Genomic DNA, 16,346 nt, shown 5'->3' with positions numbered 1-16,346 from the left:
TCGCTTTCTTCCACACCTTATGAGATATGGCATGGAAGAAAACCAAGTCTTAAGCATGTTAAGATTTGGGGTTGTCCACTTATATCAAAAGTGAACAACGATAAATTGGAGACCAGATCAGAAAAAGGTCGATTTGTTGGATATCCAAAAGATAGTTTTGGATATTATTTTTATTTGCCTACTTCACAAAAGGTTGTGATAAGTAGAGATGCCACATTTCTTGAACAACAATTTGTCCAAGAAGGAGGCAAAGGAAGGCAAATAGAGTTAGAATTGGAGAATTCTGACCAACCAATGCATCGATGGATATAGATCCATCTAGTCAACCTATACCCGTTGATGAAACATCTACAGCTGTTCCTCGTAGAACAACCAGGGTATCTCACCCAGCAGTGAGATATGGTTTTCTTCATGAAGAAGAACAAGAGTTGTCTACTCATGAAGAAGTAGATCATGGAGATGATCCACTTACCTATGAAGAAGCTATATCATATATAGACTCTTCAAAATGGATTGAAGCTATGAAATCCGAGATTGATTCCATGTATAAGAATCAAGTTTGGGATCTTGTTGACCCACCTGAAGGTATTGTACCTATAGGGAACAAATGGGTTTTCAAGAAGAAAATTGGTTTTGATGGAAAGGCATGCACCTATAAGGCAAGGCTAGTAGCGAAAGGGTTTCGCCAAAGGCAAGGAATAGACTATGAGGAGACTTTCTGCTTTGTTGCCATGCTTAAATCAATTAGGATTTTATTAGCAATAGCTGCATACTATGATTATGAGATTTGGCAGATGGATGTCAAAACAGCTTTTCTCAATGGATACATTGAAGAAAACATTTTCATGGAACAACCTAAGGGATTTGAATCCCAAGATGGTTCCAAGGTATGCAAGCTAAAGGAATCCATTTATGGGTTGAAACAAGCTTCGAGGAGTTGGAACATCCGTTTTGATGAAGCCATTAAATCTTTTGGTTTTATCAAAAATGAGGATGAGCCATGTGTATATAAGAAGGTTAGTGACAGTGCTATCACTTTCCTTGTCTTATATGTGGATGACATACTGTTGATGGGTAATGATACAGGTATGTTGACGACTATAAAGGTATGGTTGTCAAATACATTCTCCATGAAAGACTTAGGGGAGGCAACCTATATTCTTGGGATTCACATCTATAGAGATAGAGCGAAAAGAATAATTGGTTTATCCCAAAGTCTATACTTGGAAAAGGTGTTAAAGAGGTTTAACATGCTTGATTCCAAGAGAGGATTGTTACCAGTGAGACATGGTATCCACCTTTCTAAAGAGATGTCTCCAAAGACACCAAGAAAGAGATAAGATGGCCAGATTCCATATGCTTGGCTATTGGAAGTTTAATGTATGCAATGTTGTGTACTAGGCGGATATCGCATATCCGTTAGTTTGACTAGCGGTATCAATCCAATCCGTGTTTGGAACATCTGGATAGTCACAAGAATATTCTTAAGTACTTAAGAAGAACTAAGGATTTATTCTTGATTTATGGAGGTGGAGACTTGCAATTGGATGGTTATACCGATTCGATTTCCAATCGATATCGATGATAGAAAGTCTACCTCTGGATATGTGTTCATTTGTAATGGAGGTGCGATCGGTTGGAAGAGTTCCAAGCAGAGCACGATTGCAGATTCCACTCATCGAGGTCGAGTATATTCGCATCGATGTCGCAAAAGAAGTCGCTTTGGATAAAAAGTTCATGACAGAACTTACATGAGTTCCTTCCATTGAGTCGGTTCCATTACAATCTGTGACAACAATGGAGCGATCATCTGAGCTAAGGAACCAAGGTCTCACCAGAAATCCAAACACATAGAAAGGCGCTACCACATTATCGAGATATAGTTGGGCAAGGCAATATAGCCATGCAGAAAATAGCATCGGTGAAAATCCGGTGATTCATTCACTAAGCCTTTGTCACAAGCTCGCTTAGACCGACATCTTGAGAAGATGGGTCTAAGGTATTGTAATGAATGGCTCTAGTGCTAGTGGGAGATTGTTAGTAGTATGCCCTAGAGCATATCATTTAGTATGTATCTTGTATATATTTTATTAATAAAAGGCATTTCCACTTTTCCGTTTACATAATATATTTATGTGTAATAGAAAAGGTCCATTGATATTTTGTTAGAAATATTATTCTTAAGTTGTTAAGAATATGAGTGACAATATTTCTAGCACAAAGTATCATAAATAGGTTCACAATCGAGGATACTTCATAATAAGGACATGACTTATCCGTAAAGATTGTATTCATGTTTGTTCCCAAGTTATTTATATGAGATATAAATAAGATGGAATGGTGAGTCTCATGCCATATAACAAACATGATAGGCACTTATAAATGATAAGTAGGCCGAACCTGTGACACTTATGACAAGCACATGGAGTTTACTCTTGTCAATGTTTTGTCATAAATCATATCGATGCATATAATCTTTAGACACGAGATAGCACAGTTATCTTGTATATAGGTAGTTTGAGTTTGATACTGCTTTCATACTTGTACTATGTATGGGTATATGGGCATGTGTTGGCTCCTGCTAGTTATATATGGAGGTAGGTGTTGATCAAGAAGGAATCTGTTCCTCTAAGTAAATAGAGATAAAATCCTATGTTCATTTAATTGTTCTTGATGTTTCAAGTTCTGCCAGACAGATAGATTTATTCAGAAAAGAGTTTCTGATGAGAAAATCTTTTTAATCAAGAACTGGAATTAAAAGAGAACATAATATTCATAGCAAATGGAGTTTGACATAAACCATGACTCCAGCTTGAGTTGGGATTTTGTAACAGAGATTCTAGTGCATGGTAACATATGATTATAGGTTCATTTAAGGTAAATCTTATTACTACTTGGGTGGCCATGGCATGCTATGCTAGGTGTTAACCATGGTCTATGAGGTTCATAAAATGATTTAGAGAAATCATTTATGGTAAGAAAGAGTTCTGATGATATTAAGAGTTGATATCATGTCTCATTGCCAATTAGTGATGAGCCTAGTAAGTCACACACATACACAAGTTATCACCTATTTAAATATGATTTAATTAATTAATTAAAGAGTTTAATTGATTAATTAAATAGGTTTGGTTTGCAATTAGATTGCAAAGTCCCTAGCATGACTTGAAACCAAATCTAGATTATTGGATGTGTAGTATAAATTAAATTTATATTTAAAGTGTTTAAATATGAATTTAAGTGATGAGAAATTAATTAATAGAGATTAATTAATTAATTTATATTTGATATAAATTAATTAGAAGAAGAAAATAATTATTTTGGGTTAAGAACTCAAAATTAAGACACAGGGGCATTTTGGTCATTTTGCAGTGTGACACGTGGCACCATGAGATGGTGACACATGGCATAACACATAAGCTTGCCAAATATTTTTAATCATGTAAGATGATTAAAATCAAGATTAAATATAGGTTTGACACTTGGCATAATGTGATTGGGTCACTTAAACCTAGAGCTAATCAAAAGGTGACATGTGGCTAGGGTTTAATGTGTTAACCTAGCTATTTAAGTGTGGTTATGAAAAGAAAACATAACCAGCAGCCTCTCCTCTCATATGTCACGCCACTTTGAGCCTCTCCAGCTATTTCTCTTCATCTCTCATCAATTCAAAGAGATTAGCCATCAATCTCTTGAATTAAGAACACTAGAAATTGTTTATAGTGACCTGTTTGCATCTCTAATCTCTTAAAAGGCAGAACTTGAATTTCTAATTAATAGAAAAGGCTTTAGAAGCTGTTCAAGGGCTGCCATAGGTGTTCTTGGTGTGGACAAGCTAGAGGGACAACATCTGGTGTCCTGAAGACGAATCTCAAAGGCGCAGACACGCTGCAGCACATCAAGAGGTTAGTGTAATCGTTCTTGATTTAATCTAGGGTTCTAAAATTAATCTGATTAATTTTAAAATCTTAAATGGCAAATACAGATCCAAAAACATATTAAAAGAGTTTTAATATGTTGTTTATCATTGAAATTAAATAGATAAAAATAAATCTTGCATGGTGCATGTGACCCTAGGTGAAAATTTTTGAATTCAATGGTATAATCTTGTGTTTTTCACGCTTCCGTTCCTTCAATCTTATGCCGACCTGAAGAGAAAAGAAATAGAATATGCGGTTAGCGACAAAGTGTTCCTCAAGGTGTCACCGTGGAAGAAGGTATTGAGGTTTGGAAGAAAAGGTAAGTTAAGCCCTAGGTTCATTGGCCCATATGAAGTCATTGAACGTGTGGGTCCAGTGGCCTATAGGCTAGCTTTACCACCAGAGCTGGACAAGATTCACAATGTGCTTCACGTGTCTATGCTAAGAAGATACCGCTCAGATCCTTCACATGTCATCTTCATGGAAGAAATTGAAGTACAACTGGATTTCACATATGAAGAAGAACCTATATGGATCCTGGCTCAAGAAGTGAAAGAGTTGAGGAATAAGAAGATTCCACTGGTGAAAGTGCTTTAAAGGCACCACAACACCGAAGAGGCAACTTGGGAAAGTGAAGAGACGATGAGGCAACAGTTCCCTCAACTGTTTGCATCAGGTAAATTTCGAGGACGAAATTTAAATTAGAGGGGAAGAGTTGTAACACCCTCCCTGTAGCAACTCCGTACATTCTACTGTTCCGGTGACCAGTGTCGGACTGGACAGCTAGAACGTTCGGAAAAATATTTAAACTAAAGTGAGGAACCATAATTAACTCAAATATTAATAAGAAAAATTTAGGAAAAATTTTAGAAATAAAATACAACCAAGTTAAATGAGCCGATGCCCTAGCGATGGGTAACCCAGTGGGAAGTTGCGGTTCTCACAACTAGGAGCCCTAGACCCTAGAGAAAATTCATAAAATAATTTTTGGGACTCCAGAGAAGGGTCATTGAGGTTCCTATGGCATTAGAATACCAAGAAAATATTTATAAAAATTTTTCAATCCGTACAGACAATTTTGACCCGTTAAGCCAAACGGAGAGCATTTTGGTCATTTCGTCTTCAGAGATGATTTTTGGCCGACTTGTCCAGTTAAGTAAATAATTATTATAACATAAATATTACTAAAAATTAAATTAAAAATGAGAAAAAAAGAAAGAAAAAGAAAAATGAAAGTAAATGCTTAAATATGCCATCATGCTTAAGTAAGCATGATGCAATTAAATTTTCCCACCAATTGGAATTTGACAAGTACACATTAACACAATTAAAAAAGGGAAAAAATTTGACAAAAATTCAGTTTCTTCCTCATTTGTTTCAGCTGCCCATAACTTTCCATTGAAGCCCTCTCCCATTTTTCTTCATCTACCTCAATTCTCTCACTCTACTCACCATACTTCCTCTATATTCTAATATTAAAAATTTCCCTAGACTCTAGCTAAAGTGTTTGGCAGCCAAGAAAACTAAAGAAAGTGAGGGAAAAATCTAAGTTGGGTCAAGAGAAAATTCTGCCACTAAGGTTAGTGCTATATCTCTCCATTTTTCTCTTTAAATTTGAAGTTAGGTATATGGATTTAGTTAGAAATTTATGAAATTGAAAGAACATATCCATGTATGGACCTCTTAAAAATGGTTGGCAGCCTTAGTGATGGAAGTGTTGATGAGTTTTGAATGAATTTAAGTTGTTATGGGTGGTCTTGAACATGAGTATGAGACATAAACATCATTAAGTATGTTGAATTGATGTATGTGCATTAATGGATATTTTAAAATTAGGGTTTTGAGCTATATTAGGGTTTGGCAATATTGATGGTAAATGGAAGTTTTAATGGTCAATTAGTGACTATTTGGTTATGGGTAAACAAGAAATAAAGTGCGTTTAGTGATGGGATTTGGGTTTAGTGTGGCTGCCCCAGGTGACCTGCAGAATTGGACATGAGTCTAGCAGGTTTGGGCAGCCATAACTTGAATTGTAGAGTTTCAATTGGTGTTTGGCGAATTGGACATGAAACTAGACATATAATGGCACAACTTTGGTGAAGAAACCATGCCCATAACACCAAACCAAGTGGACCAAAAACTTGCCCCAATCCGGGTGTCCTGCAACATGTTTCTGCAGAATGACCAAATGAACAGTGATTGTTCATTTGGCCATAACTCAGTGTAGAATGGCCCAATTGACCTGAAATTTTACCAGCAACAAGCTAAGATATAGACCAACAACTTTCATGAAGAAACCCACCTGTCCAACAAGGGAGTTGCAGTCACTATTCACTGCACTATATATATGGTCAGTCCAAAAAAATTCCAATCTAGCCAGTTGTGGTTTTTGGACCATAACTTGAGTTACAAAACTCCAAATGGAGTGATTCAAAAAAAAGAAATTCAACTAGACAAAATAAGAAACAACTTTCATGTTTACCATTTTCCCAAATTCCCACTGCAACAGTAACTAATGGAACAGTAAAGATAGGGTATGAAAACTGAAAATTCTGCTCCATTAATTTTAAGCTTAGAAATGGTATTGGTAACCAATACCAACAAATTTTGAATGCAAAATGTGGTATGTTGGGAGTGTTAAAACCAATGTACCTATTTTCTATGCAAAAGTCAACATTTTTGTTGACTAATGAAGGGAATAGTAACACCAAAAATTGAAAAATTCAACAGTGTCAAATGCCCTAGTATACCTAACATGATTGGTTTGGATTGTTTGGCATGCCAATAGGGTTCAGTTAGCAGTACTGCACATGGCATTATGCCATTCTATGATTTCGTGGCTTTTAGCCATTCTGATATTGTGTTGAGATTTGGCCTTGTGCCTGATGTTATTACTTATTATTACATTGCTGCACCGAGATACATATGTGACCGATGGTGTGACGGCCCGAGGTACTTGATACCCAGTGCCAGTTTACCCGTTTATCCAGTCCAGTCGTCCAGTATAAGTTACTTGGGCAACCAAAAATGAAAGTGGATAAATTTAATGAAATAATGAACATAACCAGTACAAAATAAGTAAGACTACAAATACTTATCGAAAATTTATTTGCAATAAGACATCAATACATTCACTGCATATTTATTTTCTGTTATTGCTTTTTATTTTATTATTGGCGCCACTAAGCATTATTGCTTAGCGCGTTGCTTTTGCCACGCGTAGGTTGTGGAGATACTGACCGAGAGCCCAGTAGACCACAGACTAGGTGAGACCTCCTGCAGCTCTGCATAGTGTCCATGTCACCTCACCGTCACCAGTGCATTGGTAGGACACTAGGTTTTATTTTGATATTTTGTAATTAACTTTTATTTGCTCATATGTAATTGAAACTTATGTAATGTATTTTGGTATTAATGTGAATAGTAGAAATTGTGTTTATGAATGAAAAAGTGAACATTTATTTATGACTTTTACATGATTATCATATGAGATGAATGATTGAGAAATGAAAATGTTGTTGAAAAACATATTGAGATTTTGTTAATGAAATGGAGTTTGGGATTGATTGAAAATATTGGAAGTGTTTTTCACAGGTTTTGAAGAACTGTTTTCTCCATTTTTAGCCGGTACTCTGCCGGATTTTCTATAAAATTTTCGGAACCTCAAATAAATTATAATTTCAATAAATGACTTAAATGAGTTATATTTCACAAGTTATATTCAAAACTATGATAAAAATTAATTAAGGAAGAATAAAAAATGATTAAGATAAAATATAGTGTTCCGGTACACTGTGTGACATATTTTACTCGGATATACTGTAGACGGGTAAGGGGTGTCACATTTAGTGGTATCAGAGCACTCCATTTTAGCACGGCTTTTCATCCTCAGACGGATGGACAGTCAGAACAAGTAATCCTGGTAAACCTAGAACCTAATTGAATTTTCACAATTTACAAATTGAAATGATAGTAACAATGTGAATTATGTAATAGATCCTGGAGGATATGCTGAGGAATTATGTCATTGAGTTTGAGGGGAGTTGGGATAGATATCTCCCACTGGCAGAATTTGCATATAATAATAGCTACCAAGCTAGCATTCAAATGGCCCCGTATGAAGCACTGTATGAGAGGAAGTGTACAACCCCAGTATGTTGGACTGAATTGGGTGAAGATAAGCTAGTAAGATCATACCTGGTGAAACAGACTAAGGAGAAAGTGAAAATAATCAAAGCAAATTTTAAGGTTGCCTCAGATAGACAGAAATCTTATGCTTACTTGAAGAGAAAAGAGATAGAGTATGCAGTTGGCGAGAAAGTGTTTTTCAAAGTCTCACCATGGAAGAAAGTACTGAGGTTTGGAAGAAATGGTAAGTTAAGCCTTAGGTTTATTGACCCATATAAAGTCATTGAACATGTGGGTCCAGTAGCTTACAGGCTAGCTTTATCACCAGAATTGGATAAAATTCATAATGCATTCCATGTTTCTATGCTAATAAGATATCGCTCAGACGCTTCACATGTCATCTCCATGGAAGAGATTGAAATCGAACCGGACTTGACATATGCAGAAGAACCCATACGGATCTTGGCTTGGGAAGTGAAGGAACTGAGAAATAAATAAATTCCACTGGTGAAAGTACTTTGGAGGCACCATAATACTGAGGACATGGAAGAGATAGAAATCCAACCAGACTTGACATATGCAGAAGAACCCAAACGAATCTTGGCTCGGAAAGTGAAGGAACTGACAAATAAATAAATTCCACTAGTGAAAGTACTTTGGAGGCACCATAATACCGAGGATGCAACTTAGGAAAGAGAAGAGCTGATGAGGCAACATTTTCCTCAACTGTTTGCATCAGGTAAATTTCGAGGACGAAATTTTTATTGGAGGGGAAGAGTTGTAACATCCTCACTTTAACTAGTCCGTACAGTCTACTGTTCTAGTGACCAATATCGGTCTGGGTAGCTAGAATGTTTGAAATTATAATTAGACTAAAGTGGGGAGTTATAAAGAAACTAAATAATGCTCATAAAAATCAAGAAAAATTTATAGGAATGAAATACACTAAGGTTAAACGAGTCGAAATCCTAGGGATAAGTAACCCGAAAGGGAAGTGACGGTGAAGGTCATTAGCAACCCTAGACCCGGGGAAAACTTCATGAAATAGTTTTTGGGACCTCAGGGAAGGATTATTGGGGTTCCCATGATAATAGAATGTTAAGAAAACACCAGGAAAATTTAATCAATCGGTACACATAATTTTGGCTCGTTAAGCCAAATGGAAGGCATTTTGGTCATTTCGTCTTTAGAGATGATTTTTGACCAACTTGTCCATTTATGTAAATAAATTATATGACATAAAATATGAATAAATATTGTTTAAAATTTAATTAAAATTAAGCAGACAAGAAAAGAAAAGAAAATGAAAAGAAAATGGGATTTATTACTTCATGCTTATGTAAGCAAGAGGTAATTAAAATGCATGGCCAATCAAAATAAAGAAACATAATTAAAATACATTAGAATAGAGAAAAGGAGGAAAAATTCTAGAAAAAACAGCAGCCATCCTCATCTTTTTCAAAACGTCCCTCAAGCCTCTCCCTCACTCCTCCATAGCAGCTTTACCAAGCTTGATTTTCTTAGTTTTTACCCAACAAAAGCCTAAGTTCCCAACACAAAAACTTGTTCTTTCCTCATAGCAAAGCTTTTGGGAGCAAAAAGAAATCAAAAGGAAGAGTTCTTGCAAGCTTTGGATTAGCCCCATTAGAGGTTAGTGACTTAACTTGTTTTTCTCTTTCAAATTATGTTGGAGGAGTATGATTGAGGTTAAATTTACAAAGAAATTTAATAAATAACATGTGTATGCCCATCCCACATTTTTGGAAGCCTTGGATGTGGTAAGGTTTTGAGGATTTTATGAAACTAGAAATGGTAGTATGGCTGCCTTAACATTAGTCTCTTAAGTGAAATGGTGAAATGCAAGTTAAATGCATGATTTGAGATGTTAGGGTTAGGGTTTGGGTATGAAATGAAGACTTTGAGCATGTGATGGTGAAAGTAAGTTTTAATGGTCAATTAGTGACATTTGGTTATGTGTAAATGAGAAATGAAGTGGTTTGTGTAGTGAGAATTGAGGTTAGTGTGGCTGTCCTTGGTGACCTACAAGACTGGGCATGAGTCTAGCAGGTTTGAGCAATAATAGCTGGAGTTTTAGAGGTTCAATTGGTGCAAGGCCAATTGGACATGAAACTAGACATATAATGGCACAACTTTGGTGTAGAAACCATGCCTAGAAAACTAAACCAAGTTGACCTAAAGATTGCCCTAATCTGGTTGACCTGCAATCTGCCTGGGTAAAATGACCAAATGAACAGTATTTAGTGATTTGGTCATAACTCAGTGTAGAAAGGTCCAATTGACCTAAAATTTTACCAAAAACATGCTGAATCTAACCCAAATTATGACCATAAAATATTCAAAAAGTGACCTACAGTCACTACTCAAAATACTATAGATTTGTTCAGTCCGAAAAATCTGGAAAATTTGTAATCTGGCCAGTTGTGGTTTTTGGGCCATAACTTGTGCTACAAAACTCCAAATGGAGTGATTAAAAGAAAAAATAAATGTAACTAGAAAAAATAAGGAACAACTTTCATGTTGACCACTTTGCCAAATTCCCACTGCAAAAATGACTAATGGAACAGTAAACACAAAGCTTGAAATCTGAAAATTCTGAATAATTAACATTAAGCTTAGAAATGGCATTGGCAACCAATACCAACAATTTTAGAATACAAAATGCGGTATATTGAGAATATTAAAACCAATGTACCTATTATCCATGTAAAAGTCAACATTTTTATTGACTAATGAAATGAATAGTAACACCTAAACTTGAATTTCAAGAATTGTATAATTTAAGAGTATAACATGCCCTAGTACACCTAGCAAGATTGGTTTGGATAGGTTGGCATGCCAATAGGGTTCCGTTAGCAGTAGTGCATATGGCTTCATGTCATTCTGTGTTTTATGGCCTCACGTGCCATTCTGTGATAAAATAGCCTTTGGCTATTTTAATGGAGTTATTATACTTGAATTTTATCCCTGATAATTATTACAGCTTTTTAGCTGTTCTGTTGCATACCGGGAAATGCAATGTGACCGATGGTGTAATGGTCTGAGGTACTTAGTACCCAGAGCCAATTTACCCGTTTATCCAGTCCAATCGACTAGTATGGGTTACTTGGGCAATTATAATGAATTTTACAATTTTTAATCAAATTATATTGTAATAAATACCAGAAATTAAGTCTACCAAAAATGTAAATATACATTATGCATATTTATATTATTTTAGTTATTTTATTTTATTTTATATTGTCACCACTAAGCAGAATTGCTTAGCGTGTTGCTTTTGCCACGCGCAGGTACTGGAGACAGAGCTGGGGAGTCCAGCAGACCTCATACTGGGTGAGATTTTAGATCTGCACATAGAGTTCAGAGTCACCTCACATTTTCAATGTTTTGGTAGGACAATAGGACTTTGGGTTGTATTTTGTATTTTGCATTTTGTATCAGTTTTGATTGTAATTACAAACTCTTGAGCTTATGTGATAATGTAAAGATATGAAATTTCATGTTATTGAAATTTTCTATATATTATGTTGAAAAATGAAATGTTGAGAAATATTCATGAATGTGCTTCAAGTGATGATGTGAACAAAAATTCAGAAAATAGTGTTGAGATTTTGAGATTGAGTTGAGATGTGTATATAATGGAGTTCTGGATTTGAAAATTGTATTGGAAGTGTCTGTTAAACAGGTTCAAAAGAACTGTTTTTCTAATTTATAGCCGGTACTCTGCCAGATTTTCTATAAAATTTGCGAAAAATTTAGATTAATACAAAAATTTTAAATAATTGAGTAAAAACGGGTAAATTGAATTGAAATATGATTTGGTGCTCCAGCATACTGTGTGGCATATCTTGCTCAGCTACACTGTAAACGGGTAAGGGGTGTCACAAGCTTGTTTTCTTTTCTTTTCATAACAATATTTATATAGCTAGGTCACCACTTAAAACCCTTGCCACATGTCACCTTTTGATTGGCTTTAGTTTTAATTGATTCAATCACATTGCGCCAAGTGTTAAACCTATATTTAATCTTGACTTTGATCATCTTATATGATTAAAAGGCATATGGCAAGCTTATGTGTAGTGCCATGTGTCACCATCTCATGGTGTCAGATGTTACCCTGTGAAATGACCAAAATACCCCTGTGTCTTAATTTTGAGTTTTCAACCCAAAATAATTATTTCTCTTCTTCTAATCAATTTATATCAAATATAAATTAATTAATTAATCTCTATTAATTAATTTCTCATTAATTAAATTCATATTTAAACACTTTAAATAGAAATTTAACTTATACTATACATCCAATAACCTAGATTTGGTTTCAAGCCATGCTAGGGACTTTGTAATCTAATTACAAACCAAACCTATTTAATTAATCAATTAAACTATTTAATTAATTAATTAAATCATATTTAATTTGGTGATTACTTGTGTATGTGTGTGACTTACTAGGCTCATCACTAATTGGCAATGAGACATGATATCAACTGTTAATATTATCAAAACTCTTTCTTACCATAAATGATTTCTCTAAATCATTTTATGCACCTCATAGACCATGGTTAACACCTAGCATAGCCTACCATAGCCACCCAATTAGTAATAAGGTTTACCTTAAATGAACCTATAATCATATGTTACCATGCACTTGAATCTCTCTATTACAAAATCCCAATTCAAGCTGGAGTCATGGTTTATGTCAAACCCCATTTGCTATGAATGTTATGTTCTCTTTTAATTCCAGTTCTTGATTAAAAGATTTTTGTCATCAGAAACTCTTTTCTGATTAAATCTATTTGTCCTGGCTAGGAACTTGAAACATGAAGAATAATTAAATGAACATAGGATTTTATCCCTATTTACTTAGAGGAATAGATTCCATCTTGAATAACACCTACCTCCATATATAACTAGTAGGTGCCAACACATGCCCATATATCCACACACAGTACAAGTATGAAAGCAGTATAAAACTGAAACCACATATATACAAGATAACTGTGCTATCTCAGGTCTAAAAATTATATGTACTGATATGATTTATAACAATGCATTGACAAGAGTAAACTCCATGTGCTTGTTATAAGTGTCACTAGTTTGGCCTACTTATCATGTATAAGTGCCTAACATATTTGTTATATGGCATGAGACTCACCATTCCATCTTATTTACATCTCATATAAATAACTTGGGAATAAACATGATTACAATCTTTCTGGATAAGTCATGTCCTTATTGTGAAGTATCCTCGATTGTAAACCTATTTATGATACTTTGTACTAGAAATATTGTCACTCATATTCTTAACAACTTAAGAATAGAATTTCTAAAAACACATCAATGGACTTTTTCTATTACAAATAAATATATTATGTAAACGGAAAAGTGAAAATGCCTTTTATCAATAAAAACATGTACAAGATACATACTAAATGATATGCTCTAGGGAATACTACTAACAATCTCCCACTAGTACTAGAGCCATTCATTACAATATCTTAGACCCATCTTCTCAAGATGTCGGTTTAACTATGCTTGTGACAAAGGCTTAGTGAATGGATCAGCTGGATTTTCAGCTGATGCTATTTTCTACATGGCTACATCGCCTCGTCCAACTATTTCTCTGATAATGTGGTAGCGCCTTTCTACGTGTTTGGATTTTTTTAGTGAGACCAGGTTTTCTTATATCCAAACATCTTTTTTTACAGCATTTGATGTAGTAATATACTCAGCCTCGGTAGTGAAATCTACAGTCATACTCTCTTTGGAACTCTTCCAACTGATTACACCTCCATTACAAATGAACACATACCTAGAGGTAGACTTTCTATCATCGATATCTGATTGGAAATCAGAATCAGTATAACCATCCAATTGCAAGTCTCCACCTCCATAAGTCAAGAATAAATCCTTAGTTCTTCTCAAGCACTTAAGGATATTCTTGACAGTTATCCGGTGTTCCAAACCTATATTGGATTGATACCTGCTAGTCAAACTAACAGCATATGCGATATCCAGCCTAGTACACAACATTGCATACATTAAACTTCCAATAACCGAAGCATATGGAATCCTGGCCATTTTGTCTCTTTCTTCAGGTGTCTTTGGAGACATCTCTTTAGAAAGGTTGATACCATGTCTCACTGCTAACAATCCTCTCTTGGAATCAAGCATGTTAAACCTCTTTAACACCTTTTCCAAGTATAGACTTTGGGATAAACCAATTATTCTTTTCGCTCTATCTCTATAGATGTGAATCCCAAGAATATAGGTTGCCTCCCCTAAGTCTTTCATGGAGAATGTATTTGACAACCATACCTTTACAGTTATCAACATACCTGTGTCATTACCCATCAATAGTATGTCATCCACATATAAGACAAGGAAGGTGATAGCACTGTCACTAACCTTCTTATATACACATGGCTCATCCTCATTTTTTTTGACAAAACCAAATGACTTAATGGCTTTATCAAAACAAATGTTCCAACTCCTCGAAGCTTGTTTCAACCCATAAATGGATCGCTTTAGCTTGCATACCTTGGAACCATCTTTGGATTCAAAACCCCTAGGTTGTTCCATGAAAATGTTTTCTTCAATGTATCCATTGAGAAAAGCTATTTTGACATCCTTCTACCAAATCTCATAATCATAGTATGCAGCTATTGCTCATAGAATCCTAATGGATTTAAGCATGGCAACAGGCGAGAAAGTCTCCTCATAGTCGATTCCTTGCTTTTGTTGAAACTCTTTCGCTACTAGCCTTGCCTTATAGGTCTCTACCTTTCCGTCAGAACCAATTTTCTTCTTGAAAACCCATTTGTTCCCTATGGGTACAATACCTTCAGGTGGGTCAACAAGATCCCAAACTTGATTCTTATACATGAAATCAATCTCGGATTTCATAGCATCAATCCATTTGGAAGAGTCTATATCTAATATAGTTTTTTCATAAATAAGTGGATCATCTCCATAATCAACTTCTTCATGAGTGGACAACTCTTGTTCTTCTTCATGAAGGAAACCATATCTCACTAGTGGGTGAGATACCCTGGTTGTTCTACAAGGAACAGCTGTAGATGTTTCATTAATAGGTGTAGGTTGACTAGATGGATCTATATACATCTGATCTGTTGGTTAGAATTCTCCAATTCTAACTCTATTTACCTTCCTTTAGCTCCTTCTTGAACAAACTTTTATTTGAGAAATACGGCATCTTTTCTTACCACAACCTTTTGTAATGTAGGCAAATAAAAATAATATCCAAAACTATCTTTTGGATTTCTAACAAATCGACCCTTTTCTGATCTGGTTTCCAATTTATTAGTATTCAGCTTTTTGATATAAGCTGGACAACCCCAAATCATAACATGCTTAAGACTTGGTTTTCTTCCATGCCATATCTCATAAGGTGTGGAAGATACTGATTTTGATGGAATCCTTTTCAGAATATACAAAGCTAATTCTAATGCAAATCTCCAAAAAGAGATTGGCATATCAGTATAGCTCATCATACTACGTACCATATCCAACAGGGTGCAATTTCTCCTTTCAAATACACCATTCAGCTATGGTGTTCCTGGAGGAGTCAGCTGTGAAACAATGCCATGCTCTCTCAAGTATTCATCAAATTTAGTACTCAAGTATTCACCTCCACGATCTGAATAAAGAGCTATAATACTTTTTCCTGTTTGATTTTCTACTTCAGATTTAAATTCTTTGAACTTTTAAAAGGATTCATGTTTGTATTTCATCAAATACAAATACCCAAGACTTGATTTATCATCAGTAAAGGTAATAAAGTAATGAAAACCACATCTAGCCATTTCTTTAAATGGACCACATACATTACTATGTATTAGCTCTAAAATATTTTCAGCTCTTAGCCCTTATCCTACAAAGGGTGATCTAGTCATTTTGCCCTAAAAGCAAGATTCACAAGTTGGAGTAGACTTAGAGCCCAATGAAGATAAAATCCCCATTTTGTCCAGTTTTGTAATCCTATCTTCTGTAACATGACCTAACCTTAAGTGCCAAATATATTTTGAACTTGAGTTGATTTTCACCATGGCATTGCATTCATTTAGATCACTTGCATTCATTTTGTGTTTGTCATTATTATCCAAATAATAAAGACTATCATTCATATAACCCGAACCAACCTATTTATTTCCAAAATAAATATTGCAAACATCATCTCTCAATTGAAATTCATAGCCATTTCTAGCCAAACTAGATATAGAAATTATGTTCTTAAAAGAATCAGGTACATATAAAATA

The sequence above is a fragment of the Hevea brasiliensis genome, chromosome 2 (genome assembly GCF_030052815.1).
Source record: "Hevea brasiliensis isolate MT/VB/25A 57/8 chromosome 2, ASM3005281v1, whole genome shotgun sequence".
NCBI classification, from domain to species: Eukaryota; Viridiplantae; Streptophyta; class Magnoliopsida; order Malpighiales; family Euphorbiaceae; genus Hevea; species Hevea brasiliensis.
Note: the sequence above shows the minus strand (reverse complement) of the source record.